The 27,738-nt window shown below is 56.9% G+C and overlaps 1 protein-coding gene across 1 annotated transcript in view; it reads left to right on the top strand.

The window, feature by feature from the left end:
- Positions 1-3,014: 3,014 nt before the first annotated feature.
- The window catches only part of KCNJ4 (potassium inwardly rectifying channel subfamily J member 4), a 28,867-nt gene continuing 4,143 nt past the window's right edge, over positions 3,015-27,738 (top strand). Inside the window, exon 1 of the mRNA XM_054469541.2 lies at positions 3,015-3,235. The gene's annotated coding sequence lies outside the window, so the exon portion shown is untranslated. The remainder of the gene's footprint in view (positions 3,236-27,738) is intronic.

The raw sequence follows: 27,738 nt of genomic DNA, 5'->3' as shown, positions 1-27,738 counted from the left end.
CTGCACTCCAGCCTGGGCAACAGAGCCAGACCCTATCTAAAAACAACAACACACACACACACACACACACACCCTGATGCTCAAAGTGGGTATTATATTTCTCACTTTACATATGAGGAAACAAAGGCCCAGAGAGGAGAGTTGAGCTGCCTGGGGTCACACATGGCTGGAGAGGAGAGAAAGGGCTCTTTCCTGGGGCCTCCGAACCTCTCCCTGCCTGGAGCTCCTCTGCTTGCCTCTCCCTACCTCCTCCCAGTCCAGTCTCCTTGCAGGATGAGCAGCTGCCCCAGGGTGCGGCCCAGGCCCGGCAAGGTAACCCTCCTTGTCCCAGAGCCCCCATCCCATCTTCAAGTTTGTGCCCGGGGACTTGGCATCGGGAGACTGATTCTGTGACAGTAGAAGCTTTGGATCTACAGACATCCCTGTCTCCATTTTCCCCTCCTTCCTTCCCCTTCCTCCTCTCCCTGCACCCCACACTCCCAGGATGGCGACCAGGTCAGGCCTGTGGCCAGGCAGATCATTTGTCTCACCCTCATCCTCCCACTTTCAATCCACGGAAAAGGTGAAAAAGACCAGGCACACATCTCTTGCCCACAGGGCACTCAGGCTGCTTGAGTCTCCCCTGCATCCACGCACTGAGCGTTCATGTGATGGAACATCAGTCCTGGCTGTCTGCCTGTGAGGACACAGCAGGGTAACCAGGGAGAGGCGTGGAACAGGACGTGCGTTCTGGAGGTCTGCACAGTCGGAGAGAGCCGTGAGAAAGGATGGCTACATTTATTGAGCGCCTACCATGATCTGTGTATTTCTTGTGCATCCACCTTACTTAATCTACCCCTTGGGAATGGAGGATGTTAGGGTCCTCAATTTGCAGACAGATTAAATAAAAACTTTTTCAAGGTCAAGTAGCTCCTAGTTGCTTTTGAGCCTAGGTTAGCCTGACTCCTCATCCCACTAAGCAAGAACCATACTTGTGCCCAGCCCAGGGGCTGGTACGTGGTGGGTGCCTAGTGCTGGTTGAATGAATGAGTAGGTGATAAATGACTTCTGCTGGGGTCATCAGGAGGCCTTCTCAAGGAAGTGGCACTGAGGCTGGGCTTGGGGAACAGCAGCAATTCTCTGGGCAAAAAAGGTGGAAGGGCATTTTAGTGAGGAGGAACAGTGCGTGCAGGCAGAGAGGTGTGGAGGCCTGTGGCATGTTCTGGAATCTGTGGAATCAGGGTGTACCTGTGGATTTATGGGATGTGGGATGCCAGATAAGGTGAGGCCTGACTATACCACACTGAGGAGTTGGGACTGGACCCTTTTGAGTAGGGAGAGCCCACGAGGAAGGGAAACAGTTGTGGTGGTTTGTGTGTTGCTGTTCTTATGCTGACATCCTCGAGGCTCAGGAAAGCCAGAGGGGATTTCAGATTTCATCAGTTCTCCACCTGGCTTTGGGGTGCCTCGGTCTCTCCCTCTCTGTAATGGGGCTAGTCGGTGATGGCCAGACTCCCAGGGAAGTTCTGCTGGCTGTCTAACTGCAGGTGTTCGGTCGTCCTACCACCCTGGAAGGAGGAGCACTTTCCCTCCTGTCTCCTCGGAGTGACGTGGCAGGATGGTCAGCAAGTAGCTGGCTAGACAAGTGCTGTGGGTGCTGGGGGTTCCCTGACACCCCAGAGTGTGGGGCCCAGGCCTGACAGCTTGGGGTAATGGAGAACGACAGAGAACAAGAGACTAGGGTTTGGCCTGGCTTTGTCATCTCTGGGTGACCTTGGCCGAGTTTCTGACCCTCTCTGGTACCCAGTCTCGCCATCTGTAAAATGGGGCAATGGTGACTTAGTGATCGTGAGGGTCCCTCCAATAGGGCCCCCTCGGACTCCCGGAGTGAGGTACTTCGGGTCCTTAACCGGCGGTACTTTGGGAGAGTACGAGGACCGCCAAGGAGAGGGGTCGGACTCCGTGGGACCCCAGAGGCACCAGCTCCCACCCACCCGCTTCCCGGCTTGGAGGAACCCTCTCCACCTGCCCCCTGGGGGGGGGCACAAAACCCGGGAGCGGATCCAGGAACGGGTTCTGGGAGGAGCGCTCCTGGGGCGAGGAGGAAAACCCGGGCAGGATCCAGGGCAGGAGCGGGGCCAGCAGCCCCCCTCCCCAGCCCCTGCTCCACGCCGCGGGCCCCGCGGGAGGGAGCTTGAGGCCGGGTTAGGCCGCGGGGCGGGCAGGGCGGGGTCCCGCGGGCAGCCGGGGCTCCCGGGCTGGGGGGCGCGCGGCCTCCGCAGTGGGGCGCGGGTCACGTGTGAGGAGGGGCGAAAGTCTCGCAAAGCGGGGCGGCGTGCCGCGAGTTGGGAGTTCTCGGCGCGCCGCGGGCGGCGGGAGCTCGGGCTCCCGGGCGAGCCGGGGACGCGGCCGAGGCGGGGGCCGGGGTCCGAGACAGAGGGGGCCGCACGGAGAGTGGGAGGGGGAGAGGCAGAGAAGGACAGAGGCCGCGAGGGAGACGGACAGAGACGCGCAGGGGAGAGAGGCAGCGCGGGCAGAGGGAGGCGGGGGGAGGCCGGCGGGCGACCGCGACGGAGACGGAGACCCCACGGGCAGAGGGCGAGCGGGGCCGCAGGAGGCAGGGAGGCCGGGAGAGGGACGGGGACGCGAGCGCGGCGGAGACTCCGGCGGCGGGCGAGAGACGCGAGAGCGTTCGGGGAGGTGGCGGCAGAGCCCGGCCGGCGGGGGCGGGGAGGGCGACCCCAGGCCGGGAGGCCGAGGGGTCGCGGGGCCGGGGCCGAGCGCAGCGGGGCCGGGAGCGGAGCGCAGGGCCGGGGGCAGAGCGCGCGAGCAGGAGCGGGTGACAGCGAGGGAGCCGGGCGCAGCGGGGGACGGCGGCGGGGAGGGCGCCTGCAGCGGGGGTGGGGGGCGCGGGCGGCGGGGCGCCCCGGGCCCCCGGACCCCCGCGCTCTGAGCCCGGCCGGGCCCGACGATGCTGACGCCGAGGCGGCGCCGAGGGCGCGGCGCGGGGCAGCGCTGAAAGTTGGGCGGCCCGCGGGGAGCGGCGCGGGACGGCCGGGACGCGCGGAGACCCCAAGACCCACGCGCGGACCGAGCGGCAGCAGGGGAGGGGAGCGCGGGCCGGCCGGCCGAGTTCGCGGGCAGGGGGCCCCGGGACTCCCCTCTCCGCGCCCGGGACGCCGCCCGCCGGATCGCGCCGTGGGATGTAGCGCCCGCTCGCCGCCTCCCGGACTCTCGTCGGACCCTCCGCCCAGCGGTAAGCCGCGCTCGCCCACCCCGGGCGCTGTCCGTCAGTTTGTCCCGCCGCGTGCGTGTCTGTGTGTCCCGGGCCCGCCGCTCCGGCCCCGCCCGCTCCGCACCTGATCCGGAGCCGGGTCCCGGCTGCCCGGCGCCGCGCGCGCGGTCCCGTGACTCCCCGGGAGCGGGCGGGCTCTGTCCGTCTGTCCGTCTGGGAGCGTCGCGGTCTGGGTTGTGGCCTGGAAAGGGGGAGAGAAGTGGGTGGAAGGGGTCTTGACCTCCTGCCCCGGCCATGACCTTTCCCTGCCTCCACCCACCCCAGTTGTCATGCCGGGGAGCTTCAAGGCAGGTGACTTGTGGCAAGGTGGGGGATGCCGCCTTTCCGCCTCCCCAGCTGCATCCTCGTTGCAAATGGCCCTGTGATCTGAAGAACGAAATCCCACTTCTCATGTTTTGAGCACCTACTTTGCGCCACACGACCCCAGGGCGCAGGGGCAGGGATTGGTGGAGGAGGCACTGCACTTTCACAGTGATAGAAACTGAGGCTGGGGAGGGAGGCAGAGGCTGCTTTTTCTTCCGCGTGTAGGGAGCACCCCAAGGCAAGAGAGGTCTCAATGAGCCTCCCGCAAGGAGAACTTCCCCTGCAACCTGCCGAATGTCCCCCCACCAGTGCCAGCCTCCCTGCCCCCTACCCACACTTCTGCCCCCAGTGTCCCCGCTTCAGGATGGACAGGGTGCAGGGAGTTGGGAGGTGGCAAGCTGGGTGGGGTGGAGCGGAGGGCTAGAGGCAGGGCAGCCTGGCCAGCTGACAGAGCAGGGCCTCAAGAGCAGTAGAGTGTTCAGCAGCAGGTTTGGGGGAGGTGGAGAACTCAGGGAGGGAGGCCCAGAGAAGGGCTGGAGCCGAGTGTATGTGTGTGTGTGTGTTCTCCGCCACATCCAGTCCCGTGACCTCCATGGCTTCAGGCCTTTTGGGGGCAGTTAGCAGGACTTTAGGGGCCCAAGAGCCTCACTGTGGCCCTGGCTTGGCCTGTGCTGAGGGGAGCAAAAGGTGGAGCAGGGCAGCTGGGGTAAGAGAAGGGTGCAGCATGGTGGGAACAGAGACTGTTGGCCACTGAGCTGACCCATATCCCAACTGGAGTTGGAAGGGCTGAGCCTAGAACATTCCACTCCATTCTCATTGGGAGGAGGGACTCTTTCTGGGGTTTTCCACACTGGGCAGTGGGTCTCATATGTCCTCCATTCAGCCTCCCAGAAATGAGCTCAGCTGGCTGGGAGAGCAGCCCCCTGGGCTGGTCACTCTCCTCCCAACCGTCAGCTTCCACGTCTGTGGCATGGGGACGTCACTCCCTGCCCCAGTGACCTCCAAGGCGGGCCCTGGGCTCAATGAGCAGAGGGCTGTTCACAGGCTGGGGAAAGCGCTGGGGAGATGGGAGTAAAGACTCACTTTACCTTAAGAGAGATGAACAGCTAGTGGGTGGAGGGGGGCGTGGGGCAGTGGGAATATAGCGGAAATAGCTGACCAAGGAGGAGTGTCCAGGATTAGAGGGGGAATCTGGGGTACTATTTCTCATGGCCCTTTGGGTTATCCTTGAAAAGAAAGCTCTTCTCTCAGAAAATCCTCTGGAGTGGCTGTGACCAGGCAGAGCTGGTTGAGTTTCTGCTGGGTGACCTTGGGTGGGTGGCTTGACCTCTCTGAACCTCAGTTTCTTCAACTGGAGAATAGGGATGATGATACTGACTTCATCAGGGTGTTGAGCAGTTTCCAGACTGTGTCAGGTCTGTGAAAGCCGCGTGCGCCAGCCTGGAGCATAGTAGGTTCGTAGACATTTGCGAAAGAGAGAATGAAGTAGCTCTGGGAGATGCTGTGAGAAGATGTCTTAGCTTAGGATAAGAAGGAAGGGGAGGAGGAACAGTGTAGGCTTACAGGGCGGGCTGGTTCTTAATGTGGATCTGGGGGAGGCGGGGGCGAGTGCTAAGGGGGGTGTGAGGAGGAGGGGGCCCCTCTGCGGGGACCACTGAGTCACGAGGACATGTAAGCGACATGACAACCAGCAACATGGTAACCAGGAAACTAGCGGCGGTGGGAAACAGAGCTGGAGCAGTGTTGGGTGGGGGTGGCGGATAGGCCTGGCAGCGCCGGGCTCAAGAGGTCCGGGGAGCAGCCAGGCTGGCCCCTCAGAGTGAGGAGGGGAGGCCCCAGGGCCAGGCTAGCTGGGGAAGAGATAGGGGCCCTGAGGGGAGGGAGGGGAGGCACCTCGGGGCTGTAGGGCAGGGGGCTCCTCCTGCACCACCCCAGGCTCCTCTCTGCTCCTCCACATCTCCACTTTTCATGCCTCTCCCCCTAGGATGCCAAATTTGGCTCACGCAATCTGTCGTCTCTCTTCTGAGATTGGCACCGGGACGAAAGCCGAGTGCATTACATCACCACCGCCGCCGCTCCCCCTGCACGAGGAGAGCAGGAGGGGAGGGCCAGAGGGCCGGGGGCAAGTGGCCAGCCCTCAACTTTCTTCCCTGCCTTCCTGCTCATCCTTCCCATCTCAGTCCTAGATGCTGGGGGGCTTCTGGGGGCAGCAGCTAGAGGCAGGACATGGGCTCCAGTCTTGGGGAGATCCCAGGACCAGGGCAGAAAGTCGGGTCATGTTGCCAGCCCCCTGTCTGGGTGGAGCCTGGGGGCAGGGAGGCTTGGTTCAGGACCCTGGTCTGTCAGTGCCTTGCTCTGTGACCTTGGGCAGCCCCTTGCCTCATGCGGAGTCCACATCTGTATAGAGAACGGCTGGCCACTTAAGATCTTGGCGATTCTCCTGAAAGAAGGTGCCCTTAAGTTCTGCGGCTCTCCTGGGCCCAGAGGAGGGAGCCCTGGATTTCAAATCACCCTCTGTGACCTTGAGCAATTGGCTTCAATGCCTCATGCCTCCATCTCCCCACCTGTAAAATGGGGATGACAGAATCCTCAAAGGCAACAGCTATGAAAGCAGGAGACAGGGGTAGAGATAGGGCCTCTAACTCTGAAACCATAGACACTCAGGGGCCCGTGGATCCAGCATGCTGGGCAGGAGGTGGACAGGGTAGAGTGGGAGGGTGCCTGGATTCAGACAGAAGGTTTGGAGCTTAAATCACTGGTCTGATGCCTTCGTTTTACAAAAGTGGAAACTGAAGCCTGAGGGGGAAGTGGACCCATGAGGGTCACAGTGATGGTTTGAGGGTGGAGGAAGCAGGGCCAGGGCCTGAATCCAGGGCTCCTGGCTCCCAGCCCTACCTGGAAGCAGACAGACAGATGTCCCTGTGTAACACTGTGGCAAGCCCAGACAGGACCCAGGAGCTTTGAGGGCCCAGCTCTGAATTCGGCCACCTCCTTTCTCCCTCCCTTCTCTCCAGATCCCCTCACCCCACTGTCCTTGGGCACTAACCCCCTCCCTCTATTGGTGTCTTTGAAGAACTCCTTTCAGTCTCATTTTAAAGCCAGTTTCAGGCAGTTCCAGGCAAGGACAGGTTGGATTTGGGGTTAAGCTGGAAGCTTATGCTTCATTCTAGAAAATTCCCAGAGCTGGAGGTGGAGCAAGATAGGGAGCAGCTGTGGATGTTTTGTGAGATAGTGAGCTCATCAATCCTAGAGGTATTCAAGCAGAGCCAGATGAGCACCTGCCAGGTGACTCTCGCCTTACAGGTGAGGCCAAATAACATCCCCACATCCAAAATCCTAGGAGTCTTTGGTGTTTCCCAAAGAGGAGCTGGGAAGCAGTGCCCATCGCTTCCCCGCTTCCCAGCAAGGAAACACATTTGCTCGCCAGGCACTGGGCTAGGAGCTTTTGCAAATTCCCATTTAATTCTCCATGGCAATGTTGATTTGATGTCCCCGTGTTACAGATGGAAGAGCCACGGCTCAGAGAATCTATGTGATTTGTCCAAGGTCACACAGTAAGACAGCAGAGGAGCCTGGGTGTGAGTTCAGACTAGTCTGATTCTCGGGGGCTGTCTCTGGGGCTTCCCTGGGGAAAGAGTGGAAAACGTTCCTCCCCTGGGCTGGGGCTTGGCAGGAGATGGTCTAGACGCCCCCACAGCGTGACACCCCCTCAGGGATCCTCTGGCTCCTCTGGGGGCTCCATTCTGAAGACAGATACCACTATGCATCTTAGGGGAGAACTCATTTCATAGATGGGAAGACTGAGGCTCAGAGACAAGGAATGACCTGCCCGAAGGTGCCCAGAGAGTTAGATTAGGGCCAGGCTGCCTGTCTCCTGGCCCAGGGCTCTGTCCCCTGTGCCAGTGAGTGAGGAGGGGCCTTTGGGCTGACGGTGGTGGCATGAGGTGTGAGGTCGGGAATGCAGAGGGCTGAGAGAGGGCTAGCTCCAAGCTAGGGCTGCAGGAGGAAAGTTATCAGCTCAGGGCGCAGAGAGAGGGGAGCGGAAGGGAAATGGCACACGTGCTACAGAGCCTGGTGAGGTCAGTGGGACCTGGCTGGCAGGAGAGGGTCTTGGAGACAGCTTCCTTGGGTGGCTCTCTGTGTGACCTTAGGTCAGTCCCTCACCCTCTCCGAGTGATGTCCACCCATCCATGTGAACCTGGGCTGAACGATCTATTTCCACAGAGTAGCTGTGGTTGGGCTGCTGTCGAAAAGCGCTCCTCCCAACGATGGGAGGACTCTGGGTCCTGGCGAGGGGCAGGCGGGAATCCTGGGGGTTGGCGTAACCTTTAAGCCTCCTCTGCGGACTCAGCCCTCCTTGGGGTGTGGGGGATCGCCAGGCACAGCCCTTCTTCTCCTTTTCATCTTTATTTTTCTCCTGTTCCCTCTTCCCCTTGCTACGTGGGCTGATCGCTGCTCAAACTTTTAATTCAGATGGTAATTGAAATAATAATATGGGCTGAGGCCCCTCTGCTTGTGACGCTGCAGCTGGTGGAGCTCGGCTATGAATAGACCTTGAGTCACACACGCGCGCTCCTGCAGGCGCGCACACGGGCGCTCACGGGGTGGTGGGTGGGGTGCAGCATGGGGAGCAGGGGTGGGCTCACGCTCTGGCTTGCTCTGGTCTTGGCCCCCCACTCCCAAAGGTCTTGACCAATCCTGGCCCCGCGGCCCAACACGGGGTCCCTGTCGTGAACCTGGAAGACTTTGGACATAGATGATTCTCATTTACAGAAGGGGAAACTGAGGCTCAGCAAGGGGAAGTGGCTGGCTGGAAACAGGCTGGATTTGAATGGATGGGTTTTGCCTGATTCTAAGACCACTGTTCTCTGTTGGGACACACAGGGTGGGAAACTGGTGGGGAGGAGTGCGGGGGTGTAGCCCCTGTCCCTCCCGCTGCACCCTTTGCACCACCTGCTCGCAGCCCCCTCTCAGCCTGCGCGTGCATCTCAGGCACAGACACAGGCACACGCGCACGCGCACGCATGAGGGCTGCTCAGATGGCTGGTGCCGTTGCTGGGTGGCTGGGGTGAGAGCAGTGTTCTCAGGGTATTGCTGCAGGAGGGAAGCTGAGTGCCAGGCTCTGCGCTGGGCTTCATATTCATGATTTCACTTAATCCTCCACCACCCTGGGAGAACCATCACCCCCACTTCTCAGATGAGAATACTGAGGCTCAGAGAGAGGCAAGGATTGGTTCCAGGCTCCTGGGTAGAAGCAGCCACAGATGCTTTGTCCTACTGTGCACCCAGTGCCAGCCCCTCCAGGACCCTCATTGGCCACCTGAAGGGAGGTGGGTACATGTCTGCCAGCCTAGGCCTCCCCTTTCCTTCCCTGCAACAGCTCAGCCACTCCTCCCTGTGGCTGCTGGCCAGTCCCTGACCAGCCCTGGTGCCAACAGCTGGGACCTCTGGCCTTGGCAGGCAGGGGAGGGTGAGGTGCCCCAGAGAGACACTGGCAGGTCAAGAGGTCCTTAGGGGCTACCAGGAAAGGGGGTCCTTGGTGTTCCTGACCCCAGCAGGAGCTGTGGAGGGAGAAGTCAGCGTTGTCATGGTGACCTGTCAGCTGGTAGCTTTGGTCTAGGCCTGGGCAGGCCCAGTGGGGGGCCCCCAGCAGGGCAGAGGGGAGCTGGGGCATGGGAGGTGCAGTTGGGCAGAGGAGCTCCCTGGAACTGGGATGGAGGAGAAGCCCCCACCAAGCTCGGCCCAGCAGCTCCTGTCTGCCCCTGCATTGGCCTTCTCTCCATTATCTCTCCTGGGAGATGGAGAAACCGAGTCCGGAGACCACCAAGGTTTGCCCAGGGTCACACAGCAATGGTGGCAGAGCCTCTCAACCCGGAGCTGCTCCTGACTCCTCTGTGTCCTGATGACCCCCAGGGCTGCCAGCCCCTCCTCTCTCGCTGACACTCCCCAGAGCTGTGGGGTTTGTGGGAGGGGAGCAGGGTCTGGGTCTCTTTAAGCTCCCTCTCCCCAGAAAATCCCTGGATCAGAGCGAGGGGAAGGGCAGCAGTCCCTGGTCACAGCAGCAGGAAGGGTGGCCTGAGTCAGGGGCCTGGGATCGAATCCCAGCTCAGCCCCTCACTGGCTCCACATGACCTTGACTAGGCCACTGTCCATCTGGGGGCCTCTCTTTGCCCCTCTGTGTATCGGGGGCCATCCATGGGGATGGTGGGGCGTGCTCAGCCTTTTCCTGTTTTGCCTGTCCTGGGAGAAGCTCACACGCCAGCGACCTGGGCTGCAGGGATGGGAGGGTTCTTTTTTTTTTTTTTTTTTTTTTTAAGACAGAGTTTTGCTCTTGTCGCCCAGGCTGGAGTGCAATGGCACAATCTCGGCTCACTGCAACCTCCGCCTCCCGGGTTCAAGTGATTCTCCTGCCTCAGCCTCCCAAGTAGCTGGGACTATAGGCATGCGCCACCATGCCCGGCTATTTTTTTCTTTTCTTTTCTTTTTTCTTTTTTTTTTTTTTTTGAGACGGAGTCTCACTGTGTCTCTCAGGCTGGAGTGCAGTGGTGCAATCTTGGCTCACTGCAACCTCACCCTCCCAGATTCAAGTGATTCTTCTGCCTCAGCCTCCCGAGTCTGGGACTACAGGCGTGTGCCACCACGTCCAGCTAATTTTTGTATTTTTAGTAGAGACGAAGTTTCACCATGTTGGTCAGGCTGGTCTTGAACTCCTGACCTTGTGATCCACCCGCCTTGGCCTCCCAAAGTGCTGGGATTACAGGGGTGAGCCACTGCACCCGGACAGGAGGGTTCTTTAGCTGGGCCACAGCAGAGGGTGCATGTGCTGTGGGGAGCTGACCCCATTTTACTGATAGGGAGATTCAGGCCTAGGGGAGGGGTGTGCCGATCTTCAAGTTGGTGGCAGAGTTGGCCCCTGGGACAACTCAGTGAAGCTTCCCTACCCCGCTGCAGCTCCTTTCCCAGCCCCCACCCTAGACTCCCCCAGGAGCCTCCCCTCTTCTCACAGGCCTGAGAAGCCCAGGACCCTCTGCCCTGTGAGTGTGAAGGTACCACTCAGCCTGGGAGACAAATGGGATGGGGTCCGCAATTAGGGGCTCCTTGGGGCCATACAGGGAAGATGGTGGGTACAGGCTGGAGGGGCCCTGGCTGGGGGTGAAATGGAGCAGGCAGAGGGGCATTGGGCATCCTTCAAACCTCGTGCCCATGGATACCCTTCTGCAATTATCCTGACAAATGGGCCCCAAGTCCCTCCTCACTGTTCCTCACGGGGAGCTCCCCATCTCCGGGGAAGCCCACTCGCGTCTGCAAGGTTCTGCTAATTGATCCCTGCCTCCCTCTTTCCTTCGCCCTGCCCTCTGGGGCAGAGAGACCCAGCCTGCCCTCAGCAAGACAGAAGGAGTGGCCCACCTCCCCCTCCCCTACCCCAAGGCTCCTCCAGCCTCAGTTGTCCCAGGTGAGGCCCATGACTGGGAAACACAAGATCTGGGTTCATGTCCAGCTCCACCCCTGAGCAGCTGTGGGATCTGGGGCAGCTTTTTCACCTCTCTGAGCCTTCACCCCCTGCCCCGTAAGGGTGGGCTTTTGCCTCTGTTTCTTTCTTTTTTTTTTTTTTTGAGATGGGAGTCTCGCTCTGTTGCCCAAGCTGGAGAGCAGTGGCGTGATCTCAGCTTACTGCAACCTCCGCCTCCCAGTTCAAGCAATTCTCTGGCCTCAGCCTCCCAAGTAGCTAGGACTACAGGTGCGCACCACCACGCCTAGTTAATTTTTGTATTTTTAGTAGAGACGGGGTTTCACTATGTTGGCCAGGCTGGTCTCGAACTCCTGACCTCATGTGATCCATCCACCTCGGCCTCCCAAAGTGCTGGGATTATAGGTATGAGCCACCGTACCTGGCCTTTTGCGTCTGTTTCTGAGGGTGACTGGGAAGATCCTGTGAGCCTGTGAGTGAATGAATGTATCATAGCTCATTGATATGAACTACTTTGTGGCCCAACCACTCAAGGGCACTGCTGGGCCTGATTTCCAGACCCCCATCACCAGCCACTGCCTTGGGGTACCACTTCTCTGGACAGCTGAGCCTCCCCCGGCCCTCCCCCACCCAGGCCCCCAGAACTGCTTTGGTGGGGCAGGGCTGGCTGAGTGCCAGCCCCGCCATAAGGCTGCAGATCCTGAGCCCACCTGACCTTGGAAAGGGCCTCTCTCTGGCTGGGCTCCAGGGCTGCCCCCAACAGACACTGGGCAGTGGCTGGGCAGCAAAGAGAGAGAACTGGGTGGGGCACAGAGAGGACCACTTGCCAGAGCTGTCCCAGCTCCCTGAGACAACAGGCTAGAGGACAGAGGAGAATGGCCAGCCAGCCACGGGAGGGGCCCCACTTAGCAGCTGCATCAGCAGCCCAGCAGAGCTTACTCCTCACAGTCAAGTGGGCTACCTGAGAAGGGGGTGAGCACCCTGTCCTGGGAGATGTATAAGCAACTGCTGAATGGCATCTGTTAGCAGGGCAGGAGGGGGCTCTAATACAAGACCAGGGGAAGAAATTGGACCCAGAACCCAAAGAGTCCCTGTTATTTGGGCCGCAGAGTGGCGGTCCTGTGAGCTGGGGGGGTCTACCAGACTTTTCCCAGTATTCCCCCATAACATCCAACAATTCCCCCCATGGTTGTGTGTCACAAAGCCCGGAGTCCAAGCACCGCCCATCACAGCTTCAGGACACACGCTGGATCCCGTTTCACAGCTCCTAACCCCCACTCAGGCCAGTGCTTTAAAATTGCACACAGGTCCTGCCCTGTTAGTGGGTTGGGAAATTGATTTAGTGAGTTGCACTACTTGTTTTCCGAAAATGAAATTAAAAAGAAAATTTCAAAATACTATGCATGTAGTGAGGGTAAATATTATTTTGTGATGTTCTTACTTCAGCTTTAAATATATAGCCGGGTGCAGTGGCTCACGCCTGTAATCCCAGCACGTTGGGAGGCCGAGGCGGGAGGATGGCAGGAGCCCAGGAGGTTGCAATTGAGCTGTGATCGCATCACTGCACTCCACCTGGGCATTGGAGCAAGACTCTATCTCTAAAAAATAAATATAAAGTAAGTTAAAATAACAAACAGGATGTTTGCTTTTACTACGGATTTTGGTCAAAAAACTTGAAAGCTACTGTCCTGTATAGAAATCCAGGAGGCGCCCTCATAGAGGCTCTGACGCACAGGTTCCGATTTCCCTGGATGTTTGGTTCCTAAAGACATAAGTGCCACAACTTCCAGGATGCTGCTGTCCTGCCCTCAGAAGTAGCCTCCTGTCCCTTGCTCCGTGGACCACCCAGGTCCAGGGGCCCACGATCCTCCAGAGACACCACCTCTCCCCGGGGCCTAGATCCCAGGCCGGGCCAAATTCCCTGCTTTCCGCTCAGCCCAGGCCCAGCCCTGCTCTGTCCTTGTGCTCTCCTGCTTGCCCTCATCTTCCTAGGATCTTCTCTTTATGCCCTTTCACACACGCACACACACGCATGCATGCACACATGCGTGCACGGAGCTCAGCAAAGCCGGTTTGTGACTTACCTGCTTCCCTTCCGCATACAGTAGGTGCTCAATAAATGTTCACTCAATTATTTACAGAGCGCCCTCCAAGGCAAGGCACTGTGCTGTATTGAGACACATCTGGCACCTGGCAGGAAGGCAGATCCTGTTCCAGCTCAGGGGACATTTAGGGTGATGAATGAATGAATGGATGGATGGGGGTCGGCTGGAGTTGGAGATTCTCTGGCCTGAGGAGTTGGAGATTCTCTGGCCTGAGGAGCCAGTGGGGAGGTGGTCAGAAGTAAAGAGGGGTACGCAGCCCGTGGCCCCCCGCATGGCAGGCATTCTCTCAGTGACAGTCCCTTGGGGCAGTGGCCCAGCATTGAGTCATGGGCAGGGGCTGACTGTTCCTCCTACTGTCTCTGGTCCTTCTGAGGCCTCTGTCTCCCATGCCCTGTCCCACTAGGTCCTGTACACATGTCCCTGCCACCCATCCCTGGGTGGCACCTCCCCCGAGCCCCTGACACCTGGGGGACACCTGGGAAGAGAAGCCGATGCTCCGTGGAGGGTGAGGCAGAGGCTTGAGCCCTCTGACATCCTGTCCTCTCTCCCCTCTGCTCATGGCCATTGTGCTCGTGTACAGTGACATAGAGGGTCTCCCGGTCACTGCTCAGAGGCCACCTCCGCTGGGAAGTTCTCCCTGACTACCGTGTCAAAAATAGCTTCTCCTTGGTCACAATGTGTCACATGGCCCAGTTAGACCCTTCCCGGGAATTGTGACGGGCTGGGTTATCTTGTTTGTCAGTCATTAGATATTTATGAAGCAGCTACTCTGTGCCAGGCTCTGGGAGTCGGGGTGAAGTAGGGAGGCAAGATTCCTGCCCTTAATGATGTTGCAAATGAGACTGGTTTGACTGCTAAGGGCTGCCAGGAAGATCTGAGAGCTGGATAGGGAGGGGGCCTCCGGGCCTCTTGGAACAGGCAGCCTTTGAATCAAGACCTGAATGGTAGGAAGGCACAAGTGGTGGAGTCTTGGAGAAGAGAATTTCAACCAGAAAGAACAGCCAGTGCAAAGGCCCAGAGATAGGAATAAACTTGGTGCATTAAAGGGACGGGAAGGAAGGTCTCTTCCCGTGGTTGGAGAGTGGAGTGGGTGCGGTCAGAGAGGGCAGGACCTCCCTGAGGCCAGGCGTTCATCCCAAGTGCCCTGGGGAGACCGAGAGCTCTGAGCAGGGAGTGATGTGGAGATGGACTGTGGGAGGTGGGTGGAGACTGTGGGCTGCAATAGTGATATGGCTCTTTGGGGTGGATGACTGGGTGAGGGGACGTGTCCGGAGCCCTGAGGTTCACCCGCTTTGGGCAAGCTCCCAAGCCCGCTGTGGGATGATGGTAACAGCACCTGCCTTGCAAGTGTGGACCAGTCAGTGCATGGCCCTCAGTGAACACTAAGTGCGTGTTAGTTATTATCCCATTGTTATTGCGGTTGGGCTTAGGGAGGGCTGGAGGATGATGCCTAGGTGTCAGGCCTGAGCGACCTCCTGGGAGGAGTCACAGACTGAGATGGGGAAGGCAGGAGAGGGGAGGACGGGGGCACGGCTTGGGCTTGGCAGTGCCGGGTTCGCGATGCCTCTTCGCTGTCCAGCAGACACAGGGAGCAGGAGCCAAGTGGGCTTGTAGCTGCCTGGGAGGGAGGCGCAGGCTAGGTGGTATTTTAAGCCACAGGACTGGATGACATCACAGGGAGGACTGGGGAGAAGAGAAGGGAGGTGGGATGGCGGAGCTGGGCACTGCACGGTGTGGGTCATGGAAAGGCCAGAGGCAGGAGAGCGAGGGGCGACCTGGAGAGGGACCCTCAGGCCTGGAAGACTCAAGGAGGAAAACGAGGGCCAGTCCAGAGCCTCCATCAGAGCTGCTGAGAGGGAAGGGGGCACAGAGGAGCCCTGGAGGGGGCTGAGGGGAGACTTAAGAGGTGAGGAAGAGTGGAGAGTAAGTCATGCCCTTCAAGAAGGGCTGCAGGCCGGGCATGGTGGCTCATGCCAACACTGTGAGAGGCTGAGGCAGGAGGATCACTTGAGCCCAGGAGTTTAAGATCAGCCTGGGTAACATAAGGAGGCCCTGTCTCTACAAAAAATTAAAAAATTAGCCAGGGATGGCGGCACACGCCTGAAGTCCCAGCTATTTGAGAGGCTGGGGTGGGAGGATCGCTTGAGCCTGGGAAGTCAAGGCTACAGTGAGCCGTGATAGTGCCATTGCACTCCAGCATGGGTGACAGAGCGAGACCCTGCCTCAAAAAATAAAAAAAGAAAGAAAGGCTTCTGTACTTAACAGTTTACAAACCCCTGCCCACGCTGTTCGCCTTGGCAGCATGCCTGTACACTGGGTCTTATTCCTTCCCATCTTACGGATGTGACTCAGAGAGGTTAAGAAATTTTCCCAAAGCCACGCAGCCCATAGGTGAAGTGTTCTCAGACTTTCGGGGTCACAGTGCTTTTTTTTTTTTTTTTTTTGACGGAGTCTTGCTCTGTCGCCCAGGCTGGAGTGCAGTGGTGCAACCTCAGCTCACTGCAAGCTCCGTCTCCCGGGTTCACACCATTCTCCTGCCTCAGCCTCCCGAGTAGCTGGGACTACAGGCGCCCGCCACCACGCCTGGCTAATTTTTTGAATTTTAATAGAGACGGGGTTTCACCGTGTTAGCCAGGATGGTCTCGATCTCCTGACCTCATGATCCACCCGCCTCCGCCTCCCAAAGTGCTGGGATTACAGGCGTGAGCCACCACGCCCGGCCACACAACCTTATGAATGCCTTCTCTGGAAAATATGCATGTGTACACATTAATTTTAAAACTTTTCATGTGCATTTTCCCACAGGTAATACATTCATACAGTTCTAAAATTTAAAAAGACACAAACGGGAATACAGTGACAGTTCTTCCGCCCACCCTGTCCCCAGCCACCTGCTTTCCCTCCCTGGAGCAGCCAATGTCACCAGCTTCCTGGGTCTCCATCCACAGACAAGCAGAGACAAGCAAATATGTGTATCTATAAATTTCTTCTCTCTCCTTTTTTACACAAATGGTAGCTACTATACTCACCGCTCATCACTGTTGCCTTCTTTTGCTTAAAAATACATCTTGAAGACCTACATTGCTCCTCACAGAGCTCCCTCCTGGCTTTTTCTGTCTGTGTGCTGTACCATTCGTGGATGGGCATTTGGGTCGCTTCCAAGCGGCGCTGCTGAAGGCAAGGCTGCTCGTTCCCCACGTGTGAGTCTCGGGCTGGAGTCCCAGGAGGGCCCAGGAGGCGTCACAGGCGATACCACCCAATGGCCTCCACTGGATAAGTGAGGGAGTGGGGCTCGAACTCAGCCCTGACTGTTCTCACTCCTCCCTGCTCCCACACCACTTCTTTAGGGGGCACCTGCTGGGCCCAGCCGAGCATCCCAGAGAAATCCTGTGTGTGTGTGTGTGAGACGGGCACATTAGCGCCCATCCCCCAAGGTTCTGGGAGACACCCCCCACCAGCCGGCAGCCCCAACTCCTGCAGTCTTGTTTGCCGACAGCTAAGGATGAGGCAATGGGATGGGGGAGCAGCAAACACCACCTCACCCCCACCCCCAGCCCCACCCATGCTGGAGTGCGGGCATGAGGGTCACATGATGATCAGACATGGGCTGTGCCGAGGTCACCTCTGCTGCAACTTCCCTGACCCCCTCCCAGCACAACTCCCGGCCCCTCCCCAGCACCTCCCCTTCTGCCCAGCCCATGAGGAGATTTCCCCCTTTTCTGGCTGGGGAGGGAGGAAAGCCAAGTGGAGGAGGGACTTGTGTCTGCCATGGTCAGTCTTCAGGTGCTCCAGGCTGGGCAGGGCCTACCGGGCAACTCTGCTGAGAGCTCCCTCTCCTGGCTGTGAGCTCGCCTCCCTCCCCTGCTGCTCCTGCTCTCTGGCTGGTCCTCCTCATCTGCTCCGCAGCTTCTCTCCCATCTGTGGGGCTGCTGGGGCCAGGTCTGAGACCCCCTCTCCTTTTCCATGCCCTTGGCCCAGCCGGTCTCGCCCACCCTCACAACTCAGCCTGTCACCAGCGTTCACCATCTCATGCACCCAGCTCTGCCCGCTCTCCCTCTGGAGGCTCGGGATCTGACGTCAGGTAGACATCTGCATTTGGACGTTCAAAGCCACTGCACACTAGAAACCGTCGCTCCCGAAACCTGGCCCCGTTTCAGTCTCCCACCACTACCGGCCACTCTCGACAACCCCCTTCCACCCCCAAACCCTGCAGACTCTTCACCCAGAATGCATGTGTCCCAAATCCGTCTCCTTTTGAGCTCCATGGCCACCATCCTGGTAGCTCCAAGCTACCATTATGGTCTTCTCCCCAGCCTAATATACCTCATCACAGCGACTGGCGCTGCGCTCTGGACAGTGCAGGCTTCAAAGGCCAGCTGAGGCAAGGGCCAGGGTGCCACTGGGATTATATTGGGAATGTTTATCTTTTATTTTTATTTTTTATTATTATCTTTTGAGACAGAGTCTCATTCTGTTGCCCAGGCTGGAGTGCAGTGGCAAGATCTTGGCTCACTGCAACCTCTGCCTCCCGGGTTCAAGCGATTCTCCTGCTTTAGCCTCCCGAGTAGCTGGGATTACAGGCCCGCGCAACCATGCCTGGCTAATTTTTGCATTTTCAGTAGAGACGGTGTTTTACCATGTTGACCAGGCTGGTCTCAAACTCCCGACCTCAGGTGATTTGCCCGCGTTGGCCTGTCAAGGTGCTGGGATTACAGGCGTGAGCCACCATGCCCAGCCTACTTTTTATGTTTTAGGGAAAGAGTTTCACTATGTTGCCGAGGCTGATCTGAAACTCCTGGGCTCAGGCAATCCACCCGCCTCAGCCTCCCAAAGTGTTGGAATTACAGGCATGAGCCAATACACCTGGCTGGGAATGTTGTATTTCTTTTTTTTTTTTTTTTTTTGAGATGGAGTCTCGCTCTGTCACCCAGGCTGGAGTACAGTGTGCAGTGGCGCAATCTCGGCTCACTGCAAGCTCCGTCTCCCAGGTTCACGCCATTCTCCTGCCTCAGCCTCCTGAGTAGCTGGGACTACAGGCGCCTGCCTCCACGCTCGGCTAATTTTTTGTACTTTTTAGTAGAGATGGGGTTTCACCGTGTTAGCCAAGATGGTCTCAATCTCCTGACCTCGTGATCCGCCCGCCTCGGCCTCCCAAAGTGCTGGGATTACAGGCGTGAGCCAATACACCTGGCTAGGAATGTTGTATTTCTTTTTTTTTTTTTTTTGAGACGGAGTCTCGCTCTGTCGCCCAGGCTGGAGGGCAGTGGCACAGTCTCGGCTCACTGCAAGCTCCGTCTCCTGGGTTCACGCCATTCTCCTGCCTCAGCCTCCTGAGTAGGTGGGACTACAGGCGTCCGCCACCACACCCCGCTAATTTTTGTATTTTTAGTAGAGACGGGGTTTCACCGTGTTAGCCAGGTTGGTCTCGATCTCTTGACCTCGTGATCTGCCCGCCTCGGCCTCCCAAAGTGCTGGGATTACAGGCATGAGCCACTGCGCCCGGCCGGAATGTTGTATTTCTTAAGCCTGGTGGTAGATACACAAGTTTTTATTTTATTTTATTTATTTGAGACGGAGTCTCACTCTGTCGCCCAGGCTAGAGTGCAATGGTGCGACCTCGGCTCACTGTAACCTCCGCCTCCCGGGTTTAAGTGATTCTCCGGCCTCAGCCTCCTGAGTAGCTGAGATTACAGATGCCCACCACCGCGCCTGGCTAGTTTTTGTATTTTTAGTAGAGATGGGATTTCACCATGTTGGCCCGGCTGGTCTTGATCTCCTGACCTCGTGATCCATCCGCCTCGGCCTCCCAAAAGTGCTGGGATTGCACCTCACAGGTCCAAGCAATCCTCCCACCTCAGCTTCCTGAGTAGCTGGGACTATAGGCATGCACCACCACACTCAGCTAACTTAAATTTTTTGTAGAGATGGGGTTTTACCATGTTTCCCAGCATGGTCTTGGATTCATGGTCTCACGTGATCCTTCTGCCTCTGCCTCCCAAAGTGCTGGGACTATGGGTGTGAGCCACCATGTCTGGCCTAAAGGCTTTATTGTATTAGTCCTTATTCCTATTTGTCTTAAATATTTCACATGGAAATTTAAAACCAGACCAGGCAAAGCCTGACAGCCCGCCGGCCCTGAGGGTGACATCTGCAGCCCTTGCCACCTCCCGCCTCTGTGGCCTCATCCTGGTCCGTTCACTCCCAGGCTCACTTCACGGCCACAACCTGGCCTTCTTGCAGCTTCTCAACACCAGACTCAGACTTTTGGAGTATTCTTTCTTTCTTTCTTTCTTTCTTTTTTTTTTTTCAGACGGAGTCTTGCTCTGTTGCCAGGCTGGAGTGCAGTGGCGCAATCTCAGCTCATTGCAACCTCTGCCTCCCGGGTTCAAGCGATTCTCATGCCTCAGCCTCCTGGGTAGCTGGGAGTACAGGCGCCTGCCACCACGCCCAGCTAATTTTTTGTATTTTTAGTAGAGACAGGGTTTCACCATGTTAGCCAGGATGGTCTCGATCTCCTGACTTCATGATCCACCCACCTCGGCCTCCCAAAGTGCTAGAATTACAGGCGTGAGCCATCGCACCCGGCCCTTTTTCTTTCTTTCTTTTTTTGAGACAGAGTCTTGCTGTGTCACGCAGGCTGGAGTGCAGTGGCACGACCTCAACCTCCGCCTCCCAGGTTCAAGCAGTTCTCCTGCCTCAGCCTCCCAAGTAGCTGGGATTACAGCCACCACACCTGGCTAAGTTTTTTTTTTTTTTTTTTTTTTTTTTGAGACAGAGTATCGCTGTGTTGCCTGGGCTGGAATGCAATGGCATGATCTCGGCTCACTGCAGCCTCCCCCTTCCAGGTTCAAGCAATTCTCCTGCCTCAGCCTCCCTAGTAGCTGGGACTACAGGCGCCTGACACCACGCCTAGCTAATTTTTGTATTTTTGGTAGAGACAGGGTTTCACCAAGTTGGCCAGGCTGGTCTCAAACTCCTGACCTCAGGTGATCCACCCGCCTCGACCTCCCAAAGTGCTGGGATTACAGGCGTGAGCCACCATGCCTGGCCTAATTTTTGTATTTTTAGTAGAGACAGGGTTTCACCATGTTGGCCAGGCTGGTCTGGAACTCCTGACCTCAAGTTATCTGCCCACTTCGGCCTCCCAAAGTGCTAGGATTACAGGCGTGAGCCACTGCGCCCAACCTCCTGGAGTATTCTATACCCCACTTCCACAAAGATATACAGTTCTCCTGACAGACTCCCACGTACTACCCAAGTCTTGGCTCTGCCATTTTCTCACAGAGGCCTTTGGAGATGCCCATCAAACCAGAGCCCCGCCGTCTGTCTCACTCCATGTTGTACTTTTCCTTCAAACTGCTTAACGCCACACACATCCGGCCGCCTGTGATGGCAAATGCCTACCATCCAGAGCGTGTCTCTCCAGCTCTTCCATAAGCCGGCCGAGTCCAAGGCCTGTGTCTGGCCCACAGCTAGCGTGCAGTCCATAGTAACGAGCGGAAGCCCCAGCGAGGCAGCGGGGTGTTGAAGCCCCACCGGCCGCCACTGAGGGAGCTGCGGTTGTTCTGGAAAAGAGAAGCTTCAGGGATCCACTGGCCTTCACACCCCTGTGAGGAAGATGGGTACAGGTGTTTGTGGAGGGTGGGACGCTCTCCAGGGAGGGCAGAGGCCTGGCGTCAGCAATTCAGCCAAGGGCACACCTGTGGAATGAAACAGGTGGCCTCTGGGTCCTCCAGCCCCCAGCATCTGTGATTTGGCCCCGACCAAAGGCCCCTCTGGACATTGTGGGGAACTTGCTTGTCAGCCTCTGCTCCACCCGCCCCGCATTCACCGGCCAAGTGGTCGGGAGGGCCTGGCGGGGTGCAGGGTGGGAGGAATGAGCCGGTTCACCCGCTGCTGCTCCAAGCCCCTGTGGAGCCCAAAGCTTGGTCTCCAGGGTTTGGCTGGACCTGAAATCAGGAATCTGGGTCCCGGCTCCAGCTTTCCCTGTGATCCAGTTTCTCCTTCCCCATAGGATTGACTTCACGGAACCTGGCACGTAGTAGGACTGGATGTGTACCGGGTGGAAGCAAGCATGTGACAGTATTTCTTCGAGGCAGGACAGTAGCATGCCTTGTTAGCGTGCTTTGATGCCCATTGCCCAGGCCAGCATCCTGGCTTTACCACGTACAAGCTGTGTGACCTTGGGCAAGTTGCTGAACCTCTCTGTGCCTTGGTTTTCTTACTTCTAAAACAGGAGTAATGATAATTTCCTCTGAGATCATTGTGAGGATGATAGGAATCGATCAGTGTAAAGTACTGAGTAAATGCGTGCTCAATGCTCAGATGCTCAGCCTGGATTTTTGCGATGTCAGAGGGTTGCCTGGTGAGGGAGGGGCTAGGTGTGCCACAGGATTTCATGGTCCAGAAGAAGGTGGGGAGGGGGACAGCTTTCTTGAGCACCCACCATGTGGCATGTGCTTTTGGGACAATCCACATCAGGCCCTGCAGGTAGGCACTGTGATGTTCCTTTCACCAATGGAGATACCGAGGCTCAGAGAATCCAGTGATCTGCTAGAGCCAAGTGGGACTCAGCTTGGTTCCAGCCCAGTTCTGTGTGATCCGAGGCTGCTGTTCTTGCCCACTTGCTCCCTAGTGCAGTGAATGAAGACAAACTGGGCAGGGCCCTGTGGATGGGGCCCAGGCGGGCTCTGGGATGCTGCATCTGAAATTCCGGGGAGGAAATCAAGAGGGAGCAATGTTCAGCCTTGAGTAAAATGCACCTTATCGATCACTTACTCTGGGCTGGGCACGTGGTGTGCATGATCCCATTTGTCCTCATTACAGTCCTAGGAAGTCTGCTCTATTATTAGCTTCTCCTAAAGATGGGGCATGCAGGGACTAGAGAGGTTAAGTGCCTCTCATAAGGTCACATGGGCACAAAGTTGTTTAGAGGCTCCAGAGCTGAAGCTGGTGTACCAGGCGGGGGGTTCCTGAGACTCATGAAGAGGAGGGAGTCAGGCCTCCCAGGGACAGGGGACTACAGGGTCTGCAGAGGGCAGTGGCAGGTGGGGACCCTGCCACAGTTTCCCCTGTGGCTCAGTCTGTCTTTGGCTCCCCTTACTCTTTGAGGGGTACAGCTCAAAGAGCCGTGGGCCTGGGCTCTTGAGTTCTCTTCCTCCCTGCAAAGCTACACTTGTTGGAGTGGAAAGCCCCTCCACTCCAATCAAATCAGACCTGAGGGCCTCAGCTGGAGTGGGGACAGACTCTGTGCTCCGCAAGAGCTGGGAAATGGGACAGTGGTGTTAATTCTGTCTATTTCTTTTTTTTTTTTTTCCCGAGACAGAGTCTCGCTCTGTTGCCCAGACTAGAGTGCAGTGGCACGATCTCGGCTCACTGTAGCCCCTGCCTCCTGGGTTCAAGCGATTCTCCTGCCTCAGCCTCCCAGGTAGCTGGGATTACAGGTACCTGCCACCACGCCTGGCTAATTTTTGTATTTTCAGTAGAGACAGGGTTTCACCATGTTGGCCAGGCTGGTCTCGAACTCCTGACCTCAGGTGATCCACCCACCTCGGCCTCCCAAAGTGCTAGGATTACAGGTATGAGCCACCGCGCCCAGCCAATTCTGTCTATTTCTTCCAGGGAAATCCTCCACCCTTCAGGACCCGTCCTGGGTGCGCTGAGTTGTGCCCTGGGCTGCATCCCCTGACCTCCACTGCCTTGTGCTGGCTCCTTCTGGTAGGACATTTGCTGGAGAGTCAGCCTCCCCATCTAGGCCCAGGAGGGCTCAGGGATGGCTGGGGCTAAGGAGACTCAGGAGCACCCCCCATCTGTCACCTGACTCCAAGCTCTGTCTGGGTGCCTCGTTTTGTACATCTTCCCACCTCTCCTGCCGGGGAGCCATGATGGTCTCCCCATCTTGTAGACAGAGGGAAGGAACTTCTGACCAGAGCATGTCAGTGGTGGAGTCAGGAGTGGAAGGGGTTCCCCAGCTCCCAGTCCAGCATTCTTAGTCATCAGCATCTGCGTCTTTGTCATCACCATTATCAACATCAGTTTTTGCACTTTACTTGCAATGTAATAATGCATGGTGGTTGTCATGTTCAGTCAGCAGCGGCCTGGTGAGGAGGGTACCAGTATCGTCATCTCCAGTTTGCAGATGAGAAAACTGAGGTTCAAAGAAGATATGCTGGGAGGTGACAGAGCTGAGACTGAGAGCCAGGTCTTGTCACCCAAAACATATGGGTTTAACCAGCACATTTTCTCATATTGAACAGAGGCCATGTGCTGCAGATAGACAGTGAGGCCTGAGGGCTCAGAGTAGCAGGGTCAGAGAGCCTCAGGGGCTCAGGGTAGGTCTGGAGGGATGGGGAGAGCCTGGGGGTCCCAGGTTGCGCAGGACGATATGGCGGGAGAAGGGGTCCCGAAGCCAGAGGCTGGGGATCAGGGTGAGCCAAGGACCTGGAGCCAGTCAGACTCAAGTTAGATTTCCAGCTTTGTCACTGCTGCTGTGTGGCCCCCAAGCTCAGCATCACCCCTCAACCCCCCGGCATCTCTGTAGCCTGCAATTCTTCAGCTGGGGAGGAGAAATAACAACCCTTCTTGTTACTGTGGTAGGTGCTTAATAAATACTTGTTAAATACACAAAGGACACAGTGATGCTTCAGTGAGAGAGAGGAGGCAGCGCCTGGCATGGAGTTGGCAGAAATTCCCTGAGAGGGGCTGGAGAGAGAGGATGACTGGTTCCTCAGATCCCCAAGGCTGAGCTCTGTGACCTCGGGCAAGTCACATCGCCTCCCTGGTTGTCTCACCCAATAACAGTCACCTCGAAGTCTGGTGGTGGATGACATGAGATGCATGACAACCCGGCAGGCTGGCACTGGCCACTGCTCCCTAGGCGTGAGCTCCCCACTCCTGTCTAAAGGAGCAGAGTTTCAGGCAGGGCTGGAGCTGCTGCCTGGCTCTGGCAGGGCCTGGCGGAGGTGCCCCTGCAACGGCCACGGTGTCTCTGGTCAGCAGCATGGGTCTCAGGAGGAGATTTGCCCTCGAAGCCTTCCAGGTAGCTGGGACCTGCCGAGGCTGCTGCAAGCTGATCAGTTTTTCTTTTGCAAAGGGGGTTGTGGGCAAGGACAGGTAAGTTAGTGTCCTAAAATTGTCAGGAAAACCTAAAAGTTGACATGGTTTGGGTGGTCTTTCTGCCTCCTCTGGACCCCCAGGAGGCAGAGTCTCCAGCCCCTCCCTAATTCCTCAGGATGGGGCAGGATGGCTGGTGTCAGTGGTGAGGCCTGAGCTTCCTTCGACAGCTGTTGACTTACTGTGCCACCTCGGACACGGTGCCGTGCCCTGTTCTTGGCCTCGGTTTCCCCAGCTGGCTAATGAAGTCTGGACTAGAGACTTGCAGATTTTGGATGTTTACAGCACAGTAAAATTAAGAGAAAGCCAGATACAGTGGCTCGTGGCTGTGATCCTAGCATTTTGGGAGGCCGAGGCAGGAGGATAGCTTCAGACCAGGAGTTTGAGACCAGCCTAGGAAACATAGTAAGACCCCATCTCTATAAAAAATAGTAATAATCAATTCTTATGTTTATTTTTATTTATTTATTTTTTGAGACGGAGTTTCACTCTTGTTGCCCAAGCTGGAGGGCAATGACACCATCTCGGCTCACTGCAACCTCCGCCTCCCAGGTTCAAGTGATTCTCCTGCCTCAGCCTCCCGAGTAGCTGGGATTACAGGCATGCGCCACCACGCCCGGCTAGTTTTGTATTTTTAGTAGAAACAGGTTTCTCCATGTTGGTCAGGCTGGTCTCAAACTCCTGACCTCAGGTGATCCGCCTGCCCTGGCCTCCCAAAGTGCTGGGATTACAGGTGTTGAGCCACCGCACCTGGCCAATAATAAATTTTTTTAAATTAAAAGAAAAGTCTGGTAACTGGTGTATCATTGTCACTTCTTCATTTTGCCAAGAAAAGACGTTAACATTTAAAAAGCAGTCAGCATCTCCTATGTCCATCACTTTCTAAAAAAATGTTTGCCACTGAAAGAGTCCCAGGATATAAAGGACAGCAGTACCATTGATCTTGTTTTTGAGATGGAGTCTTGCTCTGTTGCCCAGGCTGGAGTGCAGTGGTGTGATCTCGGCTGACTGCAACCTCTGCCTGCTGGGTTCAAGCGATTCTCATGCCTCAGCCTCCCGAGAAGCTGGGATTACAGGCGTGCGCCACCATGCCCGGCTAATTTTTTTGTATTTTTTGTAGAGATGGGGTTTTGCCATGTTGCTCAGGCTGGTCTTGGACCCCTGGCCTCAAGAGATCCGCCTGCCTCTGCCTTCCAAAGTGCTGGGGTTACAGGCGTGAGCCACCGCGCCCGGCCCATTGATCCTTCTTAGGCTCATTTTGCCATGGGCTAGTGGCCTGCGCTGGGGGTTTCGGAAACCTCAGGCCCCACTTCACCAATCCCTCTAGTTCTATGTCAAGCTCTGTGACCTTCAGAAAAGCTGGGGAGGATCAGTAGTCCCTTAATTGAAGGAGGACCTGACGCCAGGGAGAGGAAGAACTTGTTCAAGGTCACATACCAGGGCTGTGACAGAGGGCCTCTCCACCTCCCGGGGCCTCCATCACAGACAACATGCCTCAAACTGCATTCTTCCAGTGCATGTTCCATGCAAGCAAATTAGGCCCTGCATCCCTGCATCCCTGCATCCCTGCATCCACAAAAGTGGTTTAATCATAGGGATAAAGCAGACACCTAAACAACCAGGGCTCTTTTTAATTTAATTTAATTTATTTATTTATTTATTTATTTATTTTGAGATGGAGTCTGTCTGTATCACCCAGCCTAGAGCGCGGTGGCTCAATCTTGGCTCACTGCAACCTCTGCCTCCCAGGTTCAAGCAATTCTCCTGCCTCAGCCTCCCTAGTAGCTGGGATTACAGGCGCCCGCCACCACGCCCAGCTAATTTTTTTGAATTTTTAGTAGAGACAGGCTTTCACCAAGTTGGCCAGGCTGGTCTTGAACTCCTGACCTTGTGATCCGCCCACCTCAGCCTCCAAAAGTGTTGGGATTACAGGCGTGAGTCACATTGCCCAGCAGGGCTGTTTTTTAAAAAAAAAAATCTCTAGTCAGAGGAGGATGGTACTGAATTGTCAAGGCCTCTTGACCCTCTCCTGCCATCGTCAGCCTTCCCCAGGAAGCCCCATGTGACAAGGAAGAGAAAACCTGGCCATCTCCTGGTGGTTGTCACATGAGAACACAATGCCAAGCTCATACCCTTCACTTTTTGGCCAGGCCTTGCACAGGTCAGCCTCGAATTAGCAGCTGAACCTCTCTCTCCTGCTAAAATGGTGTGTGGTGGCAGCAGCGAGCTCTTATTTGAGCAAGTCACTGCAGACCAAGGGTTTTCAGGGGGATGGGATGTCACAGAGGCTGCTCCATGCTCCATGGGGAAGGGTGCCAGGTCTGAGGAGTGCCAGGGAAGCAGCTTTCCTGCTAAGCTCCAGGATGTGCTGGGGGCACTGGGAACCCAAGACAGGGCCTAGCACATAGCAAGGGCTCAGGACACCTGCTGTGGGCTGTCGGGGAGGCGCCAGGGTGAGGGGTAAACTATGTCCCCATCGGGCTGCACTGTGGAGGCCAGTGGGCTGGTGGGGCTGGGGAGTGAGTGTTGCTGCTGGGGCTGGGGATTGTGGAAGCTCAGGGTTGACCCTGGGCACTCGCTAATGGGGAGGAGTGGGCACTGCTGGCAAGGGGACGCCCAATCTCTGTAGCCGTCAGGGGATCGGCTCCCTTACCCCCACGGCCCCTCCAGAGGTGGGGAAGTCCATGAAGAAATCTCTGCAGCACCAGGTGAACTCGCCAGGTCAGAAGCCAATCCCACCGGGCAGAGAACCAGGGATCCCCTGGAACCCTGGGCTTGTGTTTGGCCTTGGGCAGGGCCCCCCACCCTCTCTGGAGCTCAGTGACCTCACCCGTTGAAGGCCTGGGCCGCCACACCCTGTCCCCTCTGCCTCTATCCTGCACACCTGTGGATGGTGGTCCAGTTTGGACTGGCTGGTTTCTTCTCTTCCCTTGCCCCAAAACCCACTCCAGCCCCCTGCAGGGAGGAAGTGGATGAGGAGCTCTGGGGTGGGGGTGAGGCCTTGTTCAGGGCTGGCTCACCTGGCTCCACTCTGGGACTCTTAGCAAGCCCTTCCTGTCTCTGGATGTCCTTGGTATCAGACATAAAATGAGGGTCCTGAACTCGGTGACCCTATGCTCCTCCTGTCCTGACAGTCCGCGGTGACCCTGGAGCCATTTCAGGCAGTGGGACAGAACAGGGGGAATACGTTTAGCAAAGAAAGGCCTCCCTGAAAATTCTATTTATAGAGCAGAAGGTGTGCCTGGCCCCAGAACCCTAAGGCTTCCTCCTGGAGCCCTGGCTGCTGGGATGCTGCGGGAGGGGGCAAAGAGGGTCTGGGCCTCCCAGCTCTGAAGGGCCAGCATCGCGTGAGGGGCCACACCTGCATGGCCTGTCAGATCTCCAGCATGATATCTCATTGGCCCAATTTTCTCATTTTCTTTTTTTTTTTTTTTTTTTTTTTTTGAGACGAAGTCTCACTTTGTTGCCCAGGCTGG

The sequence above is a fragment of the Pongo pygmaeus genome, chromosome 23, assembly GCF_028885625.2.
Source record: "Pongo pygmaeus isolate AG05252 chromosome 23, NHGRI_mPonPyg2-v2.0_pri, whole genome shotgun sequence".
NCBI classification, from domain to species: domain Eukaryota; kingdom Metazoa; phylum Chordata; class Mammalia; order Primates; family Hominidae; genus Pongo; species Pongo pygmaeus.
The sequence above is the reverse complement of the archived record's forward strand: the minus strand, read 5'-3'. Positions and strand labels throughout refer to the sequence as shown.